The 25,793-nt window shown below is 34.3% G+C and overlaps 1 protein-coding gene across 3 annotated transcripts in view; it reads left to right on the top strand.

Annotated features, from left to right (window-relative positions):
• Positions 1 to 9,334: 9,334 nt before the first annotated feature.
• Positions 9,335 to 25,793, top strand: part of CSNK2A2IP (casein kinase 2 subunit alpha' interacting protein) — a 109,603-nt gene continuing 93,144 nt past the window's right edge. For 2 of the 3 annotated variants that reach the window (XM_077774881.1, XM_077774883.1), the window contains exon 1: positions 10,759 to 10,954. The gene's annotated coding sequence lies outside the window, so the exon portion shown is untranslated. Of the gene's footprint in view, positions 9,570 to 10,758; positions 10,955 to 25,793 lie in introns of those variants that run through there. The other variant, XM_077774882.1, reaches the window with a different exon arrangement.

Below are 25,793 nucleotides of genomic sequence, written 5' to 3'. Positions count from 1 at the left end.
TGACTTTAGAAAAAATGTTATGACCTCTTGAGGTGATTAAAAAAAGGCTTATAGTGTGAGATCATAGCTGAAACAGATCTTTGTCCAACTTCCTGTAGCTCAAAGTTACTTTTAAAGTGGTTTAAGTGTGGTTTAAAGATAACATACAGATTATCACATTAGAAACATAAAGTTATTCAAGAAAATGTTCACCACAAAGATTCATTTTCCATCTTTACACATTCTTAAGACATTTAATTCCAAGAAGGAGATTTAATGTCCACCACTAGAGCTAATGGAACAGTGAAGAGATTTCTACTTAATCCCCCTGAACCAAGGAAAGCTAATTTATAAGGCTTCATATAACAATGAAGATTAAGAATTTCATGAAATCCAGATGGACAAACAGTATCTATATTATGTCTCTAAAAACGTATACCTTTTCTTTAGTGTGTTTTAATTCCACTTTAAAATATAATTGAGGATTCAAATACTCTGGATTTTAATCATTATTCATTACTATTATTTTTATGATGCAGAAATATTGCATGTTTTATGCTTCTTGATAGCAGAGTTAAATATGTTTGCATTGTTTCATATATTTATAATTCTAAAATTTTGAAAGTTGTTTATAATGGAATTCCAATTTTCTTAAGACTAAGAACTTTTTACTGAATTTACATTAGGAAAAAAACCTCTTGATACTGTACAGTTGTCTTATTAATATGGAAGCAAGTAGCATGTGCTTTTATTTAGAGATGCTAACTAAATAATAATTTTTTAATGTTACAACATTTTTTTATCTGTAGTATTCCAAGTAATATTAATAATTGCTCAAGAGATGGTATGGTAGATGGAGGGGTGCCTGGTTGGCTCAGTTGGTTAGGTGTTTCTCCGACTCTTGATTTTGGCTCAGGTCATAATCTCACACTTTGTGGGGTTGAGGCCCAAGTCAGGTTCTGTGCTGACAGCATGGAGCCTGCTTGAGATTTTCTCTTGCCCTCTCTCTCTCTGCTCCTCCCCTGCTTGTTTTTTCTCTCTCTCTCTCTCTCTCAAAATAAATAAACTTTAAAAAAAAAGAGATGATAGATGGCTTAAAATCAACATTTAAAAAAAGGTGCTTAAGAAGTGCTTTTTAAAAAATGTTTTGTTTTGTTGTTTGTTTGTTTTTTTGACAAAGAGAGAGTACAAGCAGGGGAGGGGGAGAGAGAGAGAGAGAGAAGATCCCAAGCAGTCTCTACACTCAGTGAGGAGGCCAATGTGGGGCTCAATCCCATGACCCTGGGATCACTACTGAGCTGAAATCAAGAGTTGCACGCTCTACTGACTGAACCAGCCAGGTGCCCCAAGAAGTGCTTTTAAACATGTTCAGTTTCTTCTCTGGAGTATATGGTCATTAACAAAGATTCTTTTTTGCCACATGTTAGAATGCATGTTATTGTGGACAGAGCATTATTAATATGCTCGGTAGAACACATTATAACCAAAAATTGCTGCTGCTCCCCAAAGCAGCCAAAAATTTATGAAAATATAAAAAATTCTCATAAAAATATGAATTAAGTCAAATGTTTGTGTCATAAAATCTCTATTAAAATGTGAAATGAGATAAAGTATTTTCAAATATCCACATAATATTTAATATTGCCTAGAATTCAATATATACATTTTAAAAGTTAATTTAAAAAATATCTGTTCAATGTTTATCTAATTTGCCTAATTAAGGAATATTATTCAATAAGCCCTTTATGTAGCCCTTGAAATGACACATGGATTTTTAGCTTTTCACCAAGACTTGCAAACTTTCTGAGGCAATGCTTTATTTTAAGAGTATGTTGATTATAATGTTATTTGAATAGATTGTAGTTTTTTGAAGTCAGAAAATGTGTCTTATTCATCCTGGTGTCCTTAGCACTTAGCACAATTCATAGGACTTAGCCTATTTATTCAGTCTATTGAATATAGATGAATGGTAAGTTTTTCTTTATGAAACATGTTTGGGATATCTATATCTTTAATATGTTGTATTTTTATTGTTCCAATGAAGCATATCTTTTGAGCTTCCTAATACAGCTCCACTCATTTAAAACTGCATTAACAAATAACAAATAAATCAACAAGTATTTATTGCCTACCCATATGAAAATGAAATATAAGTCAATATCTAAGAATTTTGTCTATTTGGGGAGATACTGAATAATGGCATTGCTTAGTAAAGATAAATTTGGTTGAAGATAATGAAGCTCTTGAAATTGAGAAGCATGAAATTTAAGCTTAAATCATTGAGGTAGGCAATTGAATACATTTTAGGCCTTAATCAAGGGTTTAAGTGTGATAAACTCAGGATTTAGAATAAATGAGCCTCATTGCACTCTAAGAAACTCTAAAAGGACGATAAGGTTAAAGACAAGGATGTCAGTTGAAAGAATATAATTCTTGTGTGAGCTGTATGGTGGAAATGTGAATTGAGAGAGATGTGCTAGAATATATCTAGCAGGAAATATTGATAAGAAAGGATATAAGTCAAGGAGAAGTTGAATTAGAAATTTCAAGCTGGTCTGACTGCAAAAATATATTGAACAACTAAGGCATGAGGAGGAGAGGACTAGAGAATTTGATGACTGGCTTTAGGCTCATTAAATTTGAAATGACTGTAGGGAATCAAAACATCCACATGTAAATATCTGTGTATCTATCTATCTATCTATCTATCTATCTACATATCTATCTATAATATATCATTTTATATGGTACTATAACACCTATATCATATATAATATATAATTAAATATATAATTTAATATCTATTTTAAATCCAAAATATTTAATACTTAGCAGTCTATTTAGAAATGTGAATGACAATGTAGAGCAAATATATAGCTTTGAGCATAGTCAACAGTGAAGGAGTAGTTGAAGTTATGGTCAGAGAGCATGCTGAGATGGAAGAGCTGAGTCACATTGAATCCTGTAAATTAGAAATGAGAGTAGGAGAAGAAGCTACCTGAGAATAAATAAAGAGAGCCAAAGAAGAAGAAAAGAACCAGATTAAAGTAGGAGATGTAGAGGGTAAAGAGAATTTCAAGGAAGGAGATAGAGCTGTTGTGTGCAGAAGCCTATTCCTATCAGTGCAGGAGAATAGATAGTTAAATTTTATCTATTAACTAGGTGCATTTTATGGGACAATTTTTAGACACAGTCATTAAAAATTAAATTATATAAACTCAATTCAAATGAAATATATTAAGAGCAAAGTTAATCAATGCAATTTATCACTTTCTCCTTCTTAGGTTATTTCTTTATATAATATGTAGTTGTATGGTGGAAAGACTGTGCAATTGTGTTATATTCTATTGTCCAACTGTTCCCAGCTCAGCCTACAGTGATATCATATTAGATCGCAGTGAGGGAGTATGTAAACCATGAAAATGGCAAGTGCTAAGATTTAGGCCCAGTTTATAGTTCTATTGATTATGTAGGCAAAGGATTGGCAAACTAAGTGCTTCAGCACTGTATACAGCACTGTATACAGCACTGTATACAGCACTGTATTCAGCCCGTTGCTGGTTTTTATACATAGCTAGACTATTTGTACATAGTTGGACTAGTGTACATAGTCAAATTTTATTGGAATACAGGCATACATTTTTGTTTACATACTATCTATGGCTGCTTTTGTGTACCAATAGCAAATAGGAGTAATTATCATAAAGACTATAAAGTCCAAAAACTCTAAAATGTTCAGTCTCTGAACAGAGAAAGTTTACTATTCCTGGTCTACTTGTGACAAAGTGATGGAGAATATCTGCATAATGCAGATTAAATTTAAAAGTGTGTTGTGTGTACAGGTGTCACATTGTGAAGACCACAAGAATTTGAGAAGATATTCTTCTAGTATTTGAAAACAGTTATCTGAGTCAGCAAAAAAGTTGCCAACACATTGACAGATGTGTGAAGTTTGGACATGTTTCTGTTTTTTCATTTTTGTTGTGTTCAATAACATTAACCAAAATGTCAGCCAACATCCACACTGGAGTTGCACTCATTTGTCCACCTCAGATACAAATTGGCTGCGGATATAAGAGTTTGGCAAATATCAACAAAATCCGGCCGTGAGAATCAATTGACTAGATGGAATTTTCAGTGAAGAATATTATATGTTTTATTGGTATTTGTAAATTGTATCTTATATATCTTTTATGTTAGTAAAGTTTAAAATACAGTAATGTATATATACACATATGCATTACTTTTCATGCAGAGGGCAAGTTGTTAATGATTTCCCAGACAGCACTGTGCAACTATTTCAGAAGCAATGGAGTTTTGGCGGGCGGGGGGAGATAAAAACAGAAGAGTGTTACCTTTAATAAGTACTTAATGACATAGAGTATATTTGTCATCCAGAAACTATGAATCACTTAAAAAATCCTTAGTTAACTGCAAATTTTACTTCTTTTTTCCTTTTACGCATTTCGCAAATAATTAATTGGTTACCTGCTCTGTACTAAACATATGCTAAGTGATTGATATACTTTCAGGAATTAAAACACAGCTTGTTTTGTGGCATTTATAATCTCATGTAAAATGAAGGTGATAAAGGAATAAATAAATAAACAAGCACATAGTTACAAAATTATAGAAAGAGAATATAGAATTAGTGAATAATAAAATGGGATGGATTGACCTTGTTAAGTGGGACATCCAGGAAGGTCTCTGAAGTGCTATTTCGGCTGAGCCAAAGCTGGGGCTGGGATGATTGTGCCTGGCAAGGAGAAAAGACTGTACAAATATCCTGAGGACCTAACTTAAAAAAAATTTTTTTACTCCCTTGCAATAAAAAGGTAATCACCTTCAATTGCTTCATTAATTATAAAAGAAACTAAATTTTAAATAATATTACTTGGGGTATAGGCAGTTACTTTCCTCTAAAAACCTCAAAGTTAATCATGTGTGGAAGTTAATTTCCCAAGTTTCCTTTTAAAGCTAGTGTGGAATTCTCTATATGTTTACATATGACCTTCATTAAGGCTAAGAATTTCTTCATTTAGATTTTGGCTTTATTTGATGCTAATATGTTATGTCGGGTTGTTTCTCAATACTATATATCAAAGGAGTATCATTTTTTTTCTTTCTTTACTTACATGTTCCTGAATCTCCAAACATGTTTAGGCTCAGGCACACAAGCATTCACACTCTTATCCAATTTGAACTTTTTCTTAATTCATCAAACCGCAGAGGTAATATATGATCCTTAGTTTCATGAAAACACTGGGTAAATTCAAGATTACTGTGGCAGTCTACCTTGTGAGAAAAGATTAATTGCACTTTTCTCATCTTCCTTTGTCTGTTTTGCTATATGATTATTTTTTTAACAAAACGCTAAGTCAGGTATAAGTTCTTCAAGTGATAAAGGTTAGAGCTAATATTTGTGCCTATTTTGAAGTGTTGCTTGAAATATCCTCCTTACCACCATTTATTTCCTTCTCTGCCTGACCTCATTCCCTTACTTTTGAAGTTTTTTGATTTTCTTTTCTTGGGCCTTGAGACCCTTCATTCCAGTGTAGGCATTGAGAAATTAGTTATTGAATATTATCATGGAAGATTGGAAGAAACAAAAAAAGGCAGCAAATCTTTGGCTTTTTGTCAGAGGCCGCGCCGGCTCCGACAGGTCCAGGGGTCCCTGAAGGATGGACAGTGTCGGCGAGACAGAGTGAGAGAGCCCCGAGATCCTTTCTGATCACCAGGCAGGCATCTCTGTCCTGTCTGTTTTGGTGTCTTTATTTATAGGTCAAATGTTAACATGGCATCAGGAAATGGAATTTTTACAATGGATAGCTCTTTGTGATAAGGTGTCTTTGGAAGATGTACAGAAACAGGTTTTACAGAAGTCGTCTTGCAGAACTGCCCCAATTATAGTGAGGTTGAGTAACTAAGAAAATAACAAGGTGTTCACATTTTAATAACACTAAGATTAAGTCATAGGTTTGTAGATACGCTTATCCATCCTCATCACAGCTGCCAGTGTAAGGGAAGGTGTTTGTGGAAAGTAGGCCTTAGGGAAGGGGCTGCTATACACCATCAGTCAGCAAAGGTGTATGTACTAACTTATCTTCTGCCCTTATCTGTTCCTTTTCTCTAAGTTAGGCTCTTTGTCTCCGGGCAAGACTTGATTTTCCAGTTATATGCTTTATTGCACCAGAGAGCCAACCATACCTTTAAAGAGTTTAGTTTATCTCCAATACATAGAATAGCCTCTTCGAGTGAATTTACCTCTGTGTCTACTTTTATGATTTCTTGAATAGCTAGGGCATGAGAGACATTTTTGGTTACTTGATTTACATATTGAGCTGTATGAACATCTTGGACTAACACAACGGTAGAAACAGAATTGTACATGTAAAGGTCTATCTTTTATGACTAGGGGTCATTAGCCTGTTCATAGATCAAGGGAAAGTATGGAGGGAAACAGGACCTTCTGGAGACATGATGTCTGTTCCCATAATCAAAAGAAGTTCCCACAATAAGTTCCTTCACAAGGTGCAATCATCATACCAGGGCCGGAATAAGGGGACAAGTCACTCCTGATATTGATCAACAAGGTACCCTAGGGGTCAGTGCTCAAGCAGAAATAATTGAGTGGGGGTGGATATCGGTCGTCATCTGATTGGCAAGAGACCCTGCAAACTTGCTTTAACCTCACCAGGAGTTTTCTCGACTAGTGGGCTCAGAATGGCTCCCAACAGCTTTTAAACTCAAAGTTTCACTTCCTATGCAAGAAGGAAGTATGTAGGAAGAATATTTGTTATCCAGTTCAGAAGTCCCTTCACTCCGGCCAGGAACTTCTCTGAGCTGGAGAAGGGAATAGAACATACAAGAAAGCAAGATAGCTTAGTGCTGGGCCCAGGCTCTGCTTCTGTTCTCTACCCGTTGTTACTTCAAAACAGGGAAAGTGGGTGTTGATAAGTGTGGCTATCCAAAAGTAGAGGGGGCTATTCTGGAGTATCAGCAGACACTTTTCTTATAATACTTCCTATATTGACCAGGGTGTAAATCCTAATGGCTTTTTGTGTTATCTAAGAAAATAAAATCTTGATAAAGATTTAGGGATTTTGTGACTTCAGAGAAGCATGGGAAAATAGTTCATTTTTCCCCCCACTACCTTCAAAGAGGGTACAAAATTTGCTGACAGAAAGAACGAGCAGTCTAAAATGCCTTCTACATTTTGGTTGCTTGATGCTACCTGAGACCATGAAGGAGTGACAAAACCTCTGAGAATGGCAGTGATAATGGGTGCAGGAATAGTCACAGACGTCATCTTGGCATAAAACAATGTAGTACAGTCAACAGCTACAGGCCAGACATCATCTTCTGGCCTCCTTCCCTTCTGTGTATGCTGTTTAAAATTAAATACTGGGTTGAGGAGAAACAAGACGGAGGGAAATTTTGAATGAACTACACTTAAACCTGAAATGACCAGGAAGAGCTAGAAATGACTAAGATTTTCTGCCTATTTTCTATCATTTAGGCAGGATGGGGCTTGACATTCATTTATTCAACATACATTTATTGAAGAGTTATTATGTGCCAGCCACTGTTCTATGTACCTGAGACATACTGGGAGAAGAGATAGATGCTCTCATGGAGCTTACATGCTAGCAGGTGATCAGAGTGATTAGGAGAGTGGGTTGGGGTTAGATTGTTGCCGTAGTAAGGTGAGATTTGAGAAGACACGTGATAGAGGTTAGGAGGTTAGAAAACCTGGTATTTTGGGCCAGAGTATTCCTCTGAGAGGCAGCAGCCAGGGCAAAGTCCTACAGAAAGTAAAAAGAGTTGGAGAAGTAGGAGATGGAGGTGAGAGAGGTAGTAAAGAGCAGATCGCTAGGCCTTACAACCCAGTTTATAGAATTTGTTTTCCACTTTGAGTAAAACAAGACTCTCTTAAAGTGCTGAGTAAAGTGATCCTTCACAGTTTCAAAGGATTATTCTACTCACTGTGGTAAATATAGATGGAGGGGGCAAGGATAGTCACAATGAGAGCAATTAGGAGGCTATTACTGTAATCCAGGCAGGGAAAGATTGTGGCCATTGTGAAGATGAGCACAAGTGATTAGATTCTGAATATGTTTTAAAGGTGGAGCCAATAGGATTTCCTACTGGACTGGATGAAGGATATGAGAGAAAGGGAGGCATCAAGAGAACTACAAAGTTTTCTCTCCTGAGGTACTGGAAAGATGTAGTTGCAGCATACTCAGATGGGGTTAGAGGAAAGATCAGATTTATCTTTGACATATGATATATTAAATTTGATAATATATTAATTTGATAATAAACTGTGTTTATTAGACAGCCAGTTGGAATTTGAGCAGGCAGCTAGCTACATGAGTCTGGAAGGAACTGTAGTAGAGATATTAATTAAGGAGCTTTTAGCATAGAGATAATATTTAAAGTCATGAGGTTGAATTGAAGGCTCACTCATAGTAATATGTTTGAGTAATCGAACAGATCTGCATCTTGAAAATAACAACTATGAATTCTAAACAAAATACCAAAAGCAGCTACTACAAAGGCTCTGAGCAGTTAACAAAACAGGTACGTTATGAAGAAAAATGAAACTTGTTAGAAGTAATTGGGATTGGGTGAGTTTCCTCATCTTTATAAAGGCTTTTAGCTTCAGTACCATCTTCAGTGGTTTCTGCAAGGTTAAGTTGCAATAAGGTTAAGTCTTTTCTGGCCTGAAGAATCAGAAGACAGAGTTTGGGGCAACCACAGAGAGTAAGAAGTGAGGAAACAGAGCTAGAAAAGGGGATCCCTACTCACAATGTATGAACTCTATATCTCTGGCTGACACTTGAACCAACTTGATTAAAAAAAATTCAACTAAAGAGAAAAGAAATGAACTGATATTTGAGCTACCTCTGCTGAGACAGTTTGTAGTTTGAGTCCAATTAAATTAACTCTCTGATGAAAACATTTTTCTACTTTTTGGAGGAATAAAATAAACAGTTTCCACAACATGGCATTTACAATGCCCTGAGTACAATCTGAAATTAGTCAACATAAGAAGAATCAGGAAAATGTGAGTATTCTAAAGAGAATTAACAATCAGTGGAAGCCAATTCTGAGATATTGCAGATGTTAGAATTAGCAGGCAAGGATTTTAAAGGAGCTATTTTAACTGTGTTCAGCGAGGTAAAGATGCTTATACTGGATGAAAAGAAAATCTTAGCAGAAAAAAAAACATAAAAAGAAAAGAATCCACTGAAAATTCTAGAACTGAAAAACAGTGTATCTGAATTAAAGAATTCCCTGGTCTCAACAGCAGAATGGAGATGACAAAGGAAAGAGTCCATGAGCTTGAAGAAAAATCAGTAGAAATTATTCAATTTGAAAAAATAAAAAATAAAGATCATAAATTTAAAGAGAGATTTAAGTCTGTGGGCAATATCCAAAAATCTAACACAGTTGTAATTAGAGCCCAGAAGAGAGGAGAGAGAATAGACCAGAAAAAGTATTTGAAAAAAATTGACTGAAGGTTTCTCCAATTTGGTGAAATATACAATACTTCAGATTCAAGAAGCTAAGCAACCCAGGTCAAGGTAAGTATAAATCAAACTGCGGTCATCATTGTCAAACTTCTGAAAATCTATCTTGAAAATAGCAATAGAAAAATGAGTCATTACGTACAGGGCAGTAATTATTTGTAAAACCACAAACTTCTAATCAGAAACCAGAGACATCATAAGATAATGGAACAATGTCTTTTAAGTATGGACATAAAGTCGTGGAACTATGTGGGATCACTAAGGAAGCAGACAGAGAAGAGGAACCAAGAAATTAGATGAAGTGATAAGAAAGAAGGAAAACTGGATGATAAGTATCCTGGAAAATGTTTTGAGAAAGAGGCTATGGTCAACTATGTGAAATGCTACTATTATGTCAAGTGCAGAAACCAACCCTTGGATTGAACAACAAAGATGTCAGTAATAATCTTGGCAGGAGTAGTTTTGATAGAATAATGGGCTTAAGGCTTGATCAGAGTCAATTTAAGAGAATGAGCGGAAAGAAAATGAAAATTATAAGTAAAGGCAACTTCCAAAGAGTTTTGCTGAGTAAAAAAGAAATGGAATAGTTGTTAATGTGGAAACTGGGTCAAGAGAAGGTTTTGTTTTATTACATGCTAATTAGCATAATCCAGTAAAAAACAAAACAAAAGTGATAATTTGGATAAGAAGGGTAAGAATTGTGCAGTGTTATCAGGTCTGTAGAAGAAAAAAACCGATACATCCAGTTGAGTTAGAATACAAACCATGTACATGAATATCTGGCTTTATTCTCTTATCTCCTCAACTTGTACAAAGCTTGTTATTCCCAAGGCTTTACTATTTATAAGTTAATCATTTGTCATTGCAAATATTTGAAAAAATATGTCCACTAAAAATGACATAAAATTCTATGATTTTACAGAATAATAACTTTGATTTCTTTCTCTGTGTTTTTAATTATGGACATTCCCAAATTATGAACAGTATGTGCTTTAAAAATTGTTCCTTAAGTGATTTCAAAACCGCAAAAATATTTTTCTAATAACATTAATGTTATATGAGGTAGTTTCTCCTGATCAACCCACAAAATCCTGTAAAATAACTGAATTGTAATGCTCATTATCTGAGAAGTCTCAGCTATTCAGACTTTTATTTCTATGGAAAAACTTATTCTAATTTCCAACCCAAGATTCTGGAACACATCTTCCATTGTGAAGTGGGTTAAAGGTGGGAGTGAAGACACAGCCTCCTGGTCACACCCCCCACCCTCATCTTCCAGCAGTGAGGGTAGGCCATCAAAGTTCTCACGGCACCGATTCAAACAATGGGGTAATGGAGATCCTGGACATTTATTTTCTCACCAGTGAAAATTAATGAAGACTCAGGAGTTACTACAACTATAGTGATGAGAAGGAAGTTTCAGCAACTAGAGTGTGTTGGTGAGTTCTTGGTTACATGTCTGTTTATACCAATATATAAGGGTGTGTTAAAGTCTTTCTTGGTGTCTGTGTGTGTGTCTGTGTGTGTGTGTGTGTGTGTGTGTGCACATGCACATGTATGTGTTATTATTTCTGTGTTCACTAAAGTCCTGTTGACCTGAAAACCCAACATGTCAAACATGCCAATGAATAAACTTTTGTACCAATATTTGATTTTATGATTAAGAGATAAATGTCTAGTAAGTAAACTAAAACAGATTTATTTCCATATATATTTTAAAAGAATATAAAGGAAAACCCCATTTCCTATGCATTATGAACCTACAAGATTGTGCAATGATGATGATGTATGTGTTCAATGATGATGCTAAGGGCAGCAAAAAAAATTCTGAATCCCTCATAGTTAAATTATTTTCAGCATAGATTCAGTGCTCTTTGTAATATTTGAACATTAACAAACCATGTAATGCTTGGGTAAAAGAACTGTTAATCAGAACAGCTCCAGATTATGGGGGTGAAAACTTAACATTGTGTCCTTAAGTGGAGAGACACTTTATTGAGACCTATTGAAGTATCTTTTTTTTTTTTTTTAACCTTTTCTTCTTGATCTTCTCTGGGTTATCATTAGAACAATCTTGAAATGTGAAGCTGATAATTTTAGACATACTTTGGACTTTAAGAATTGGAGGTGCATTTGCCTGTTCGTGAGGACACCAACTAACTTGAAACTTGCTGGATGGAATATTTATATATAAATATANCACTTCATCTCAAAGGGTTTAGAGTCATTGTAATTAGGACTCACTGAGAGTAAGAATTATAGCTCAGTAATTTTCTTTTCTTGGTCCAAAAGAAATGGGTACACAGATGTATATCCTGAATACTTACAGAGTCTTAATTGCCTGCCAGGAGGTAGTATTTAGAAGCATGATTAAATGGGTTAAGACACATCTAGAAAGGAAACCTCTAAGAGAGGATGTACTAGTTAATGCTGCTTCTGAGATTGAAATTAAGATTTATAGCATCCCCCTGTTTAAAAGAGAAAAGTTATATATGGCTTATGCACGCATTGTTAGAAACTAAATTGTTTACAAATGATATATTTTATGCTGATTCATTGGCATTGTTTCTAAAATAATGGTTGCTATTTCAAATGTTTCTTTAGAAAAACCCCACATTTTTATTTTTATTTTTTTTTAAATATTTTTATTTATTTCTAGGAGAGAGAGAGAGAGACAGCGTGAGCAGGGGAGGGTCAGAGAGAGAGGGGGATACAGAATCTGAAGCAGGCTCCAGGCTCTGAGCTGGCAGTCAGCACAGAGCCCGACGCGGGGCTCGAACCCATGAACAGCGAGATCATGACCTAAGCGAAAGTCGGACGCTTAACCGACTAAGCCACCCAGGCGCCCCAAACCCCACATTTTTAAATGCCAGGATCTCTTCTCTGTAATCTAGTTCTTCTAAGATATCACTGGTGCGGTGATCAGGAGCTATTTGTTCAATCATGACCTGTGAGGTTTTCATAACCTCTTATAAACTTAAGTGCCAAATCACCAGGCTGGATATAATTACGTTTTAGTGATTTCTTTGAGCTTTGAAGGCTAATGGATAGCCTCAAGTATTTAAATAACTGCTTGAACTTTCTTAATTGATACAAACTGTCTGTACTAATTCCACTTTGTCTAGTATCCCACATGAACAGCTTTATCTTAGGTTTATATACCTAATTGATAGTGTTCAATGGTATCTGATATTTATATGAGCTTTTGTCTAATTGAATTGTATATAAGATAATCATTCTAAGTTATATTTTAATGCTATGTACCAATTCACTGGAATCAATGTTTGTATGCTAGATCAGCAAATTTAGTAGGTCATATCAAATTTTGTTAGTCTTTTGTAAGCATACTAAAACTTATACACCCAAATGAATTTTCCTGTTATTTTTACATTGCAGATTTATATAGTCATGTATTTATATTTCAATTAAAAGAAAAATAACCATGTTAAACCTATGAAAACCATATCAAATGATCTAATATCTAATTATAATGAACAATTATTTGAAGACTTTTAATTTTCATTGAAGAGTTTTATTGATTTTCTTTTTTAAAATTTTTTATATAGTTTATTTAATTTTGAGACAGAGAGAGAAGAGCATGAGTTGGGGAGGGGCAGAGAGAGAGGGAGACACAGAATCTGAAATAGGCTCCAGGCTCTGAGCTGTCAGCACAGAGCCTGATGCAGGGCTCGAACCCACAGACTGTGAGATCTGACCTGAGCCTAAGTTGCACGCTTAATCGACTGAGCCACCCAGGCACCCTGTTTTACTGATTTTCTACATTAAAACTAATCAAGATACACTTCAAGGAATAACTGGGTTCATATCTTGTTTTCCTTTAAGAATATCACATCATAAAATGTACAGTATATATTGACCAGAATCAGGATATAATATAAATTGTTATAACATAAATTGTGGAAGGAAAAAGAATTATAAATAAGAAAACCTTTTTTGGAATTTTTCATTAAGAATGAACCTTAGCATCCTAGATTTGCAACTAGATATTTCTGAGTCTGAATCCTTGTCCTGCAATGTGACTGTTGTGTGACATTTGGCAAGTTTTGACACTTTTATGAACAGCTATTTGCTCATCTGTAAGATGGGGAAAAATTTATGAACTTTATGAGTATGAACCATACTCAACATCTCTTGATATTTTATGAACAGTCAATAAATGCTACCTTATCATTATTATTATTATTGTCATTATCATAAGAAATGCCTATTACTTTTTAATTTCACCTTGATTATCATCAAGAGTTATGATCCAGATTTGGCTTAGAATGACCTTAAATTCTTTTCTTTTCTTTTAAAAAAATTTTTTTAATGTTTTATTTATTTCTGAGAGAGAGAGAGAGAGAGACAGCATGATCAGGGGAGGATCAGAGAGAGAGGGAGGTACAAAATCTGAAACAGTCTCCAGGTTCGGAGCTGGCTGTCAGCAAAGAGCCCAACATAGGCCTGAACCCAAGGACTATGACCTGATTCGAAGTCAGATGCTCAACCTACTGAGCCACCCAGGTGCCCCAAGATGACCTTAAATTATTTTCAAAAACAAAGTAAGTCCCCCAAATATTAAGATATGATACCACTTCTGTTATTTATAAAAATATTTCAGAAAATCTAAAGGCAACTCATTTTTCTGACATGTAACTACTTGAGGAGAGTACCATTTGTTTGAATGCATACATTTTGGTATGTTTGAAAACAATGGCGATGTTCTATAATTAGTTATATATTGCATATTTTTATTCATTGTATTCTTTCCCTTAATAAATAGGTTATATACAATCATATAAGTCATTAAATAGGTTTTATTAAATCTAAATCACCAAACTCAGTTCATCTCAGAATTCTTGCTTATATATTAGCATAAATTTGTTATTTTTGGTGTTGGTTTTGTTTGATAATTTTTATTTGAAAAGATGTGTGTGTGTGTGTGTGTGTGTGTGTGTGTGTGTACTTTTTTGTGGGGGCATTAGCAACTAATATGCTATAGTAAAACATCTTTGAAATAAATCTTTGCTGCAGTGTTGTATAGATATATGATTTGAGTGTTCTGCGTGATTACTAAGAAATCCTGTAGTATTGGGAAGCGCATATTATATTCAGAATTTTTTTATTAAAAAGGAAATTGAGTCATTTGCGTGTGTCTCCCCCCATTGTTAGAAAAAAAGAATAAGAGTCATGGTTAAAACAAAACAAAACAAAACTGTATATAAATGACTCTGCTACGTACATTAATTCTTGGATAAAGTTTGGCAATTTTGCACTTTGATAATTTTGGTGTGTATTATTCCCAGTTTCAGGAACTGATGGATACAGTGTAGCCATTTATGTGAAATTTTCTTTTCCACTGGTAGCCATTAGCCACATGGGACTATGAACATTTGAAGTTTGGCTTGTATGACTGAGAAATAGAATTATAAATTTTATTTACTATTAATTTATTTATATATACCTTTAGACAGCCCTGTGTGCCTAGGGGATGCCTTATCAGACAGCACAATTCCAGATTCATGAATAGTTTTCTTACATGGTTATGTTTATGCCATGGCTTGCTGCTGACAGTACCCAGGGTACAAGGGCCTTGTGGTGGCCTATCCTTAAACCAATCTTCTCATCCTAAAGACATGGGCCATGCAGAAGATTACAAAGCAAATAATGGCAGATATAACACTTAGATTTCCATATATTGTGTCCTAGTCTCAGAATCTCCCAAAGAACTTAATTTCTGATTTCCTTATGACAAGTGGTAAAGTTCGTAGATGACGATAATGATCTTCAACAGCCACAATAATTAAGCTCTATTTCCCTTCCTGTGGTGCACTGATAAGAAATGAGAAATAGGAGAACAGAAAAAAGAGAACATTTTTACGACTTGTCTCTGCTTCTTACCTTTCCAGTGAATCCATTGACAGAAATGGCCATATTCCTAATCAGCATTATCCCTGGGCTTGGTTACAAATCATTAGTTGAGTTCATTATGTGAAAGTCACTAATTTGAGCATAACACAATGCTATTTTGATAAAGAATAACATTGATATATAAATCAAAGAGGGCAACTTTTCAGAATTTTCTGATAATAAAATATAGACTATTTTAATAATAGTAAATTCATGTTACAATGAAGTACACAGGATCAGTGATTTGGGGGTCAAAGATCCATTGCACAGAAAGTACTAAATAAATGCCCAAAGCCATCTAGAGAGTGAGACAAGAGTCTTTCTGTCTTCTTTTCAGACATAAAAAGAAGCCGTTATATACTAGTCATTTGGTATGTCGTAATTTGCTAGAATAGAATATCACAGCTAGCATCTAAGAAGCAAATAACTGCAGTGAGAACTTCAAAATTACCTTAACTGTGATAGAACACAGAAGAAACTGCCACATAGTCGTTTTCATTTTCCCAGTCTAGATTTCACAATGGAACTCTCAGGTCAATCAAGCATTCTTCTGTATTATTAAGATTTATTTGTAGGAGGGCACATAATATGACATTCTGATCTCTGACATTTATTTATTTTTTTTTAAAATTTTTTAATGTTTTATTTATTTCTGAGCGAGGGAGACAGAGAGACAGCGTGAGCAGGGGAGGGTCAGAGAGAGAGGGAGTCACAGACTCTGAAACAGGCTCCAGGTTCTGAGCTGGCAGTCAGCACAGAGGCCAACGCGGGGCTCGAACCCACTAACCGCTAGATCATGACCTAAGCGAAAGTCGGACGTTTAACTGACTAAGCCACTCAGGTGCCCCTGATCTCTGACATTTAAATAAGAATAATTTTGGCAATGTTTTGCAGGATTACATTCTTAAGATTTCATGACTTCTAGGCCCAAATGCTAGAGACTTTTTCATAGAATTTTAGTAGATACTAATAATATTTCTGCTAGAAATTGGAACTAGGCTCAAGTTCTACTGAAAAGACATTCTTGAAATTAACAGCAGTAAACTGTTAACTGTCTGTAGGGGTGCATCTTATGTTCAAAACTGTTTATAATATTCTGGAGGTCCATATGAAATAATTCCTGTCACCAATAAAATTTTGTTTGTGGAAAGTGCAAATGCTCTGGGCTTTAAATGTTTATATATTTTGAACTTGCCATGAAGGCATGTGCTTTTTATTTCCTCAAGACATTGTTTGAAAATCCTCTGTTTAAAGATGTTCTTCTCCAAACTTTAGTAATAATTATAGGTTCATATTGAGCAGCTCGTTAAGTCTTGGGCAGAAAACAACAGAAATAGTTGCAAAAGAGATTCTGAGTTTAGAAGAACTGAGCCCAAAACTGAGTTTAAAGTTAGATAAATGTCAACTGTGGATATCTACATGGATTTGATACAGTAATTCCTTTCTTGATATGCAACTTCTTTTTTATCTTTGTGGGTAACCTATGAATATCTGACTGATGCTCATTTAAATTTGCTCACTTCTATTCCACTGGAAAGATCCCTGTTTAGAACTACAAGATATAAGGGTAAGCATACACATTACTCCTAATAAATTAATAATGAAGAGAGAGCTATCATTACTACATTGTAAATTATACAGTAAGTCTTAGGTGATTTATTTAGTAGCTTAAACACCTAGGAAATTTCACTAGTTGGCAGCAATTGGAAATGCATATTAATTGCATTCTCCATCCCACATCTGAAATAAAAGGAAAATGTCAGGAATAGATTAATTCTGGTTTCCTTTTGAATATCATATTTTAATTTCTTTTATGTTTCTTTAATCTTTTTAGCAGTGCTTAAGGATTTAGAAGATGTTGATTAAAGCATTTCCTCTGATTAATTATATTTTGGCTTTCAACTGTTTTATTTTATTTTAAAATGAAGTGCACACACATTGTCTGGATTATATGAGCATCTGCTCTTCCCAGTCTCTGCAAATATTTATATAAATCTTACTGCCACCCTGTTCCCTCCAAGTTCTCACTGCTTAGCTAATCCTGATTGCATCTCCTCATTAAGCCATCTTTAGGATATAGAAACATAAATAAAACAGACTAACAGCCCACATTTCAAGGATATTTGTGTGCATGGTTTACCATTTAACTCATGTTATTAAATTCTCAGAATTCATTCTGAAATTATAGGGTTTCCTTTACCTCTGCTTTCTCTATTTATGCATCTGATTATTATTAACCCAGGAGCTATTTTGGATATAATGAGTAGGACTTTATCAAAAGGATATATTATTTTTTAAGAAAGGTCTATGAGACTAATATGACTAAAAATTTAGAATTTAGTAGGTGGTTTAAAGATAAAGCATAAATGTCCAATATCTCCTATTTTTCCTCCTTTATCCTTTGTATTTGTTTCTTCCTTTGTTATGTATCTTTGGGCTCAGAAAATAAAAGATAGTACCGCTCCACAGGGATGGAATGCTAGGACTTACTATAAAGATTGTCCTTCACCTGGGTTTCCTTAACTAATTATGGCTTTCATATGGAGACAGTACTTTAATCTGGGGGCTTAGCTTTATTTCATGCTTTGATACAGAGTGAGAGACATCTATTTGACTTCATTTTACAAATTGTCCTTTGACCATGTAGTTTCTGTAGGCAGAACGATTTTTTTTTTATAGTAAATTTCTAAGACTGAGAATTTCTCTTCTTGCAGCTTTATGTAATTATGTTCAAAGGGGTTTGAATTAAAATGGAACAGATGTGTCCATCTTTAATTATGGTGTAACAAATTGTGTTACTCTAAAGCTTTATTAAGCGAAACGCTCATCTTTATGTAATAATGGGTCAGACAATTTCAAAATGATATTGGTGAACACAGCGTATTGCCTATTTCACTTAGACTTCAAAAGGACTGTTAAAATTTAGAGGCTCTGCACATAGAACCAGGAGAAACTATAGAAAATGTGCATTAATTTTTTTATTTCAAGTTAAGTGAAAACAATTGTTAGATGCATATGCATTTTAATGTCATGTAAATAAGACAAATAAGGTAACATTTGGCATACCAGGTATATGTAAAAGCATAATGGGAATATTCAACTCTGTATTGGAAAGTGCAATTTTTAGATTTTCTGAAAAGTCTTTTGTATTCTTTTGTGCAGATACTCTCTTATAAATGAGTGTCCAGGACACTTTTGGGGGGTGGGAGGACCACTTCTAAGTCAGTACAATAAAGTCCTTTATAGAACTAGCTGACAGCTATTAACCAAAAATAAGTAAGAAGAATATGGATAGCCGCAAATCCTTGATGCGAGTCCCTTTCCAAGGTTTCCATTTCTGTCTTTAGTATCATAATCCTTTAATGCTTTGGGACATCTTCAACACCTTATACTTTTTCCATTCCCATAACCCAATCTGTCATCAATTATTAATTGTATTTTGATTTTTTTCTTTACATACCCTCTCTGCTTCATTATCATCACCCCTGGAATCCAGACTCCATCACCTCATACCCCGATTATTCCAACAGTTTTCTAATATGTTTTCTTGATCCTTCTGTCTCCTTTCAATTCTCTTCAATTCATTGCCAATATAATATAAAATAATAATTTTTTACGACATATTGTTTTCTAAAATATTGTGATAGATATAAATTGTCTATTGTATAAGGCTATACTTTTTAGGTCTGGTCTTCAGTATCATCCATAATCTCTAATTGCCGCCTTCTCATCTCCTCAAGAAAGCTGGTGATATAATCTTCCTTTTATCACATCTTTCAGTAACAACACCCAGCTTCTTCCAGGCATGGTTGTTCACTGCATGCCAAAATACACACCTTTGTCTTCACGTCCGTGCTCTTTCTCCAGCCTAGGATGCCCTGGTGGCTTCCTCATTAAACTTTCCCTTTCTTGAAAGGTTAGATTCATCATGACGTTTTTTTTTTTTCCCTTTTCCCTGTCCCTGAGTTACAGTTCAGTTTTCATTTATTCCCTAGTTATTTTCTGAACTAGGTTTGAGTTTTCATAAATATCTTAATCTTGTGAACTAAGGTCTAATTCACAGAGTGACTTAATGAAAAGTATACATACATTGGTTGATCAATTGACATGCCTTTTTTTAAAAATTTTTAAATGTTTTATTTATTTCTGAAAGAGAGACAGTGTGAATGGGAGAGGGTCAGAGAGAGAGGGAGACACAGAATCCGAAGACAGGTTCCAAGCTCTGAGCTAGCTCTCAGCACAGAGCCTGACGCGGGGCTCAAACCCACAAATGGTGAGATCATGACCTGAGTTAAGTCGGACGCTTAACCGACTGAGCCACCCAGGCGCCCCTTGACATGCCTTCTTTGAGGGATTCATGGCTAAGACTGTCTGTGTTTATTGGGATGGGCAGAGAGCAAAAACAGGAGTTGGGTAAGAGTAAAAATTGGGAAAACTAATATTGTATTTTATTATAATGTCTGTAAAATTGTTCGTCTTAAGGAAACAAGTACACTAAATTCAAAGATGAGAAAAAGATGAGTAAACTTCACAGAACTGTAGTAAACACCAGATGTTGAAAGAGGATCTTACCAGACTAGCCATCTTCATCTTTCATCTCCAAGAGACAAATTACAACAAAGAACGAGAATAAACATTAAGAAACCATAGAGGACATTAAATGAGAATGCAGAGCTATAGATTTCAAAACAGAAGACCCACCCAGGGAGCCACTCAGTTTGTCCCTTCATTATCCAAGGCTGACGCTCCCTATCTTTCTGCCTCCATAGGGATCTGCTGGCCTCTGTCCTTTGCTTTCCCCTCCTTTCCTGCAATGGACCTGTGCACTCACATTTTCAGGATCCAAGGAAGGGAATGGAGCTTGATGTTCTGAGTCAGTCAGAGCATCAAGAGAGCTGAAGCAGTTTGATACTTTCTCCTTTAAATTCTCATCATAATACTCTGGATTCTCATTTGAAGACTAAGAGCCTCTTTAACTCTGATGAATTTAAATAAGACAAGAACTAAAACGGAGTTAATTATCTAATATTAGGAAACAAAGAAATGTTGATCATTGGCTTCCCATGGTTCACTAAGAGTATTTTTATGACTTGAAACATACACAGTATAGGGTTTTTCTTATTCTTTACTAATCAATTTAAAGCAACCTAGATATCATTTATATTAAAAAGTATGGAGGAGGATAAATTAAATGTAATATAACAAAGTGAGATGCTACAAATGAATAACATCTTATGGCATCAAATAAATGGGGCAAAGTGGACATGGCTTCAAAGATGTTGATTTCTTGTCTTTTATTTTTCTAATATCAAACTTATTACAATCATTATTATAGAAAATTGTCCAGAGAGAAAAACACAAAATAAAAAGCTTACCCTTACTCATCTACCACTAAGTGATAATCCCAGTCAATACGTTGGTGGACATCTTACCAAGAGGTAGCTTTGCATAGATAGACATTATTTTTAATTACAAAATGATATCTGATTTATGTTTAATAAAAACTTTTTACTTAACAATATATTGTCATTTTCATGTCAGAATAATATTATACTAGAGCTTTTATGCCTAATTTAAAACAACACTGAATGTAAGGTAGCTCCTATTTGCCCTATTAGAAGGTCAACTTATTTAGTTGCAAAGACATTTAAAATAATATGTCTTAGCAAATACTAAGTTTATTTAAAAATGCTAATTTTTAAAAATTTTATATTTCATGAAATGCCATTAATTTTTCATGATTGGAGACGTTCTTTTGAGTCACCAGCTTTTTAAGGCCATCATCTATACTTTGTATCTGTTTATGATGCTGTTACTGGAAATTTTATCTCATGATATAAGTGTTCATTTACATAACATTAAGATTTATAGTATTTTTGTTAATCTCCACAATATAATCATTTATCATATTGCTTTTAAAAGAGATCTTCTTTACCACAATACCAACACTTAGAATTGTGTGGTCAGAATCCGGGAATAACTATTAAGTGTATTAATTGTCTACAATTCCATTTTTTAATTTCAGTCATATTAATTCCCTGTCTATATCTATCTCTCTATATCTATCTATCTATCTATCTATCTATCTATCTATCTATCTATCTATCTATCCACCCATCCATCTGTCCGTCTATCATCATGTATCTGAATATATATACACATAAAACTGACACTTGATGAAGGCAATTTTGGGCTAATGTCTTCTCCCGGCCCCTGCATTGCCATTCAAGACAGAGAAATTAAGAATACACCATTTGGAAATATTGATTTTAAGCTAATTATTTTTTTTTGAGGGATCATTTTGAGGAAAAGAAATTTACCTTGTATTTGAGCATGTAGGTTATGGAAAAGACAATGAATGGTAAGGGAAAATATAGAAAATATGTGTTTAAGTGTTTTTTGTTTAACACTTGATAAAAATTTTTTATACTCTACAAGTAGACAATTGGAACTTATTTTTGAAAAGACATTGACTGAAGATGATTTTATAGATTGTCTGACTTAATCCTTCTATTTTTAAAATAAAAAAATAGTAAGATTAAGAGGATAAATGACCTTCTTCAGTTCCACAGACATTTACAGGGAGCCTTTAAATTAGGCATGTTTGGGGGCATCTGGGTTGCTCAGTCAGTTAAGCATCTGATTTCAGCTCAGGGCATGATCTCCGGTTTATGGGTTTGAGCCCTGCCTTAGGCTCTGTGTCAACAGCTCAGAGCCGGGAGCCTGCTTCAGATTCTGTGTCTCCCTCTCTCTCTGCCCCTCCTCTGCTTACACTCTATCTCTCTCTCAAAAATAAATAAACATTTAAAAAATTAAAAATGAATTAGGCAGGTCTCCAGACAATTTATTGCTTTTTAGTCAATACCATATTGAAGTGTAGACCTTTGTATAAAACTCAGTAAATGGTGGCTCCTATTATCATTAATTATTAGTTTGTATTCGGTATAGAATGGCTGATACTGATCCAACAATGCTGGGTAATGGTGGTGTAAAAGTAGGGTGAGTGAGTATAGACCATAATTCAAGAAATTTGGCTGTAGATAATGAAAGGGGAATGCCTGAGTGGCTCAGTTGGTTAAACATCCAACTCTCTTGATTTTGGCTCAGGTCATGCACGATCTCTCAGTTTGTGAGTTCGAGCCCCATGTCCCAGTCTCTGGCATGTCTTTTCACCTTCTTAATAGTCATTTGAAGAGCAGAAGGTGGTTGTTTTCTTTTTTTTAATTTCAGTAAAGTTCAACTTATTTATTTCTTTTAGAAATGGTGCTTTTTTTAAAAAAAGAAATGGTGCTTTTGATGTCCTTATTTAAGAAATGTTGGCCTAACGCAAGGTCACCAATTTAATAGAAATGTTTAGAAATTTTATAGTTTTATGTTTCATGTTTAAGTTTATGACCTGTTTTCAGGTTTTGTTTATATATGTATACATACATATATGTATATATAAGGTACAAAGAATGGATCAAATTTTTTGTCTCTTTGGTTGAAAATATAGGCCTATTCCATTAAATTGCTATTATATATGTCTCAAAAAAAATCATGTGTTTTTGTTTGTTTGTTTTTATTTTTTGGTAGACATGTATTCTGTTTCATTGTTCTGTGCAGCTGTCTTGAAGACAGTACTGCACTATCTTGAATACTATATCTTTGTAAGTCTTGAGATCATGTGTCAGCTCTCCAAATTTACTTTTACATTTCAAAATTGTTTGGGGTATTCTGGGTCCTTTGTATTTCTATGTAAGTTTTAGAATTGGCTTTTCAATTTCTACTAAAATGCCTGATGAAATTTTGATTGTGATTGCATTGAATCTATAGATCAATTTGAGGAGAATTACTTTCTTAACAATATTGAATCTTCTGATCCATGAACAAGTTTCATCTCTGCATTTCTTTAGATCTTTTAATAATTTACTCAGCACCATTTTGCTTTTTCATTGTATATTTCACATCTTTTGTCAAATTTATACCTAAGAATTTCATTAGATAATATTGTAAATAATTTTTTAAATTACTTTTTGTTTGTCCATTACTACTATTTAGGAATACAATTGATTTTTATATATGGATCTTGTATCTGGCAAGTTTGAGAAGAAATTTATCATGACTAGCAGCTCTTAGGTAAATCACATCTGAATCTCTTCCAGACAATAATATCAACTGCAAATAGACAGGTTTATTTCTTTCTTTACATAAAAATGCCTTTCCCAGGTGAATAATTACAGTGGCCTGAAACTCCAGTACAATGTTGAATAGATGTGGCAAGAATGAACATGCTTGTTTTGTTACTGAACTTAAAAAGAAGGTATTTAGTTTTTGTGCAGGATTTATGTTACCTGTGTATTTTAAAAATCAAGAATGAAATGAATATTAGATTTTGTCAAAAGTTTTTACTACTACTTAGATAAATTTTTTTTTAATTTTGTTAATATGATGAGCTACATTGATTTTCAAATGTTATAACAACCTGCCTTTTTAGAATTAATTCCTATTTGGTCATAATATATTAATCTTTACATATATCTATATATCTATATCTATATGTAGGATTCTATTTTCTAAAACTGTGCTTATAATTTTTGTACCCATAATGAGGAATATTGATCTTTTATCATTCTTTCTACTTACTTTGGACTTTATCTGCTTTTCTTTTTCTATTATTGATTTCTTTAAATTTTTTTAAATGTTTATTTATTTTTAGAGACACAGAGAGACAGAGCATGAGTGGGGGAGGGGCAGAGAGAGAGAGGGAGACACAGAATCTGAAGCAGGTTCCAGACTCTGAGTTGTCAACACAGAGCCAAACGTGGGGCTCAAACTCAGAGACCACAAGATCATGACCTGAACTGAAGTCGGACATTTAACCGACTGAGTCACACAGGCACCCCAGATTTTAATTCCATTGTGATCAGAGGAGATTTTTATGGCTTGAATGCTTTTGAATTTTTTGAGATTTGTTTTATGGCTTAAATTATGATCTTTCTTGGCAAGTGGTCTGTTAGCTCTTGTAAAGAATGTGTATTTTTATGTTGAATGGAGTTTTTTTATTTTAAGTCTGTATGTTAGGTTGCTTGAAGTTGTTCCACAGTTACTTGATTCTCTTTATTTTTTCATGTTAGTTTTTCCTCTTTCANGCTCATTTTAGCCACTCTGACTGGTGTGAGGTGGTATCTCAGTGTGGTTTTGATTTGTATTTCCCTGATTTCCTCTTTCATTTTTAATAGTTCTATTATGTCCTCTAGTTTACTAGTCTTTTCTTTTACATTGCCTAATCTACCTTTACTTCTATTCTGAATATTTTTCATCTCAGTCACAATAGGTTTTATCTCTAGAAAATAGATCTGAGGATTTTTCAGATCTTTCATGATTCTAGTTTGTTTTACATATTGAACATAGTTTTAAGGCCATTTTATCGTCCTTCTCTACTAATTCTAACACCTGGATTAGTTCTGGGTCAATTTCATTTTATTGATTCTCCTTCTCATAATGGCTCATGCCTTCCTGCTTATTTGCAAGCTTGGTAATCTTTGACTGAAGGTTACTTCAGTGAATGTTATTTTTTGAGTACTGGGTTAGATCTGTTGTATTCCTGTAAATATTCTTGAACTTCATTCCAGGATACAGTTAAATTACTTTGAAACAGTTTGATGCTCTCTGGTTTTCCTTTTTATACTTGTTTGCTAGAGCTAACTTAGGGTTAATATTTTTCCTTATCATTGAGGCAAGACCTTCCTGAGTGGTCCACCTCATTACCTGTAAATGATGAAGTTTCTTAGTCTCGATGATGTGAACAAGGCCTTTTTGACCCTGTGTTAGTTCCAAGCATTGTTTCTGATGTTTTTTCCTCCCTAGTTTTGGGTAATTACCTCATGTGCATGCATTGATAATTTCTCTGCTGAATAGTTGAGGGGATCCCCTACAGACATCCAGGATTCTGTCTCAGTGAAATTCTGTCCTCTCTGGCTCTCTGTCCAGTGAACTGTGACAGTATTCTTATTTCTGTATTCTTCTCTATGTCTGCTGAATTCAAGGAGTCTACTTGGGTCCTCCTGGCTTCTCCCTCCCATATTGTGGCTTGAGAGCTCTCTCAAGACAGTAAATTAAAAAAAAATAATGTAGGGCTCACCTCATTTGTTCCCTATCTCTTAGTGATCACTGTAATTTCTTGACTGGTGTCCAAAGTCTTAAAAAAATTGTTTTGTATATTTAAAAAAATGTGTTATGTGTTTTGTCTGTTTTCTGGTTGTTGCTGTAGGGGAGATTGTTTTAGGTAGGGTGGTAAATCTGGTTGCTATTACTTTGTCTTGGGTAGAAGTACAAGGTTCTGTTAGCTTGATTCATAATCTTGAAATATTTAAAAATATTGTATGT

This window comes from Crocuta crocuta, unplaced genomic scaffold (assembly GCF_008692635.1).
Source record: "Crocuta crocuta isolate KB4526 unplaced genomic scaffold, BGI_CrCroc_1.0 scaffold6, whole genome shotgun sequence".
Taxonomy (NCBI): Eukaryota; Metazoa; Chordata; class Mammalia; order Carnivora; family Hyaenidae; genus Crocuta; species Crocuta crocuta.
The sequence above is the reverse complement of the archived record's forward strand: the minus strand, read 5'-3'. Positions and strand labels throughout refer to the sequence as shown.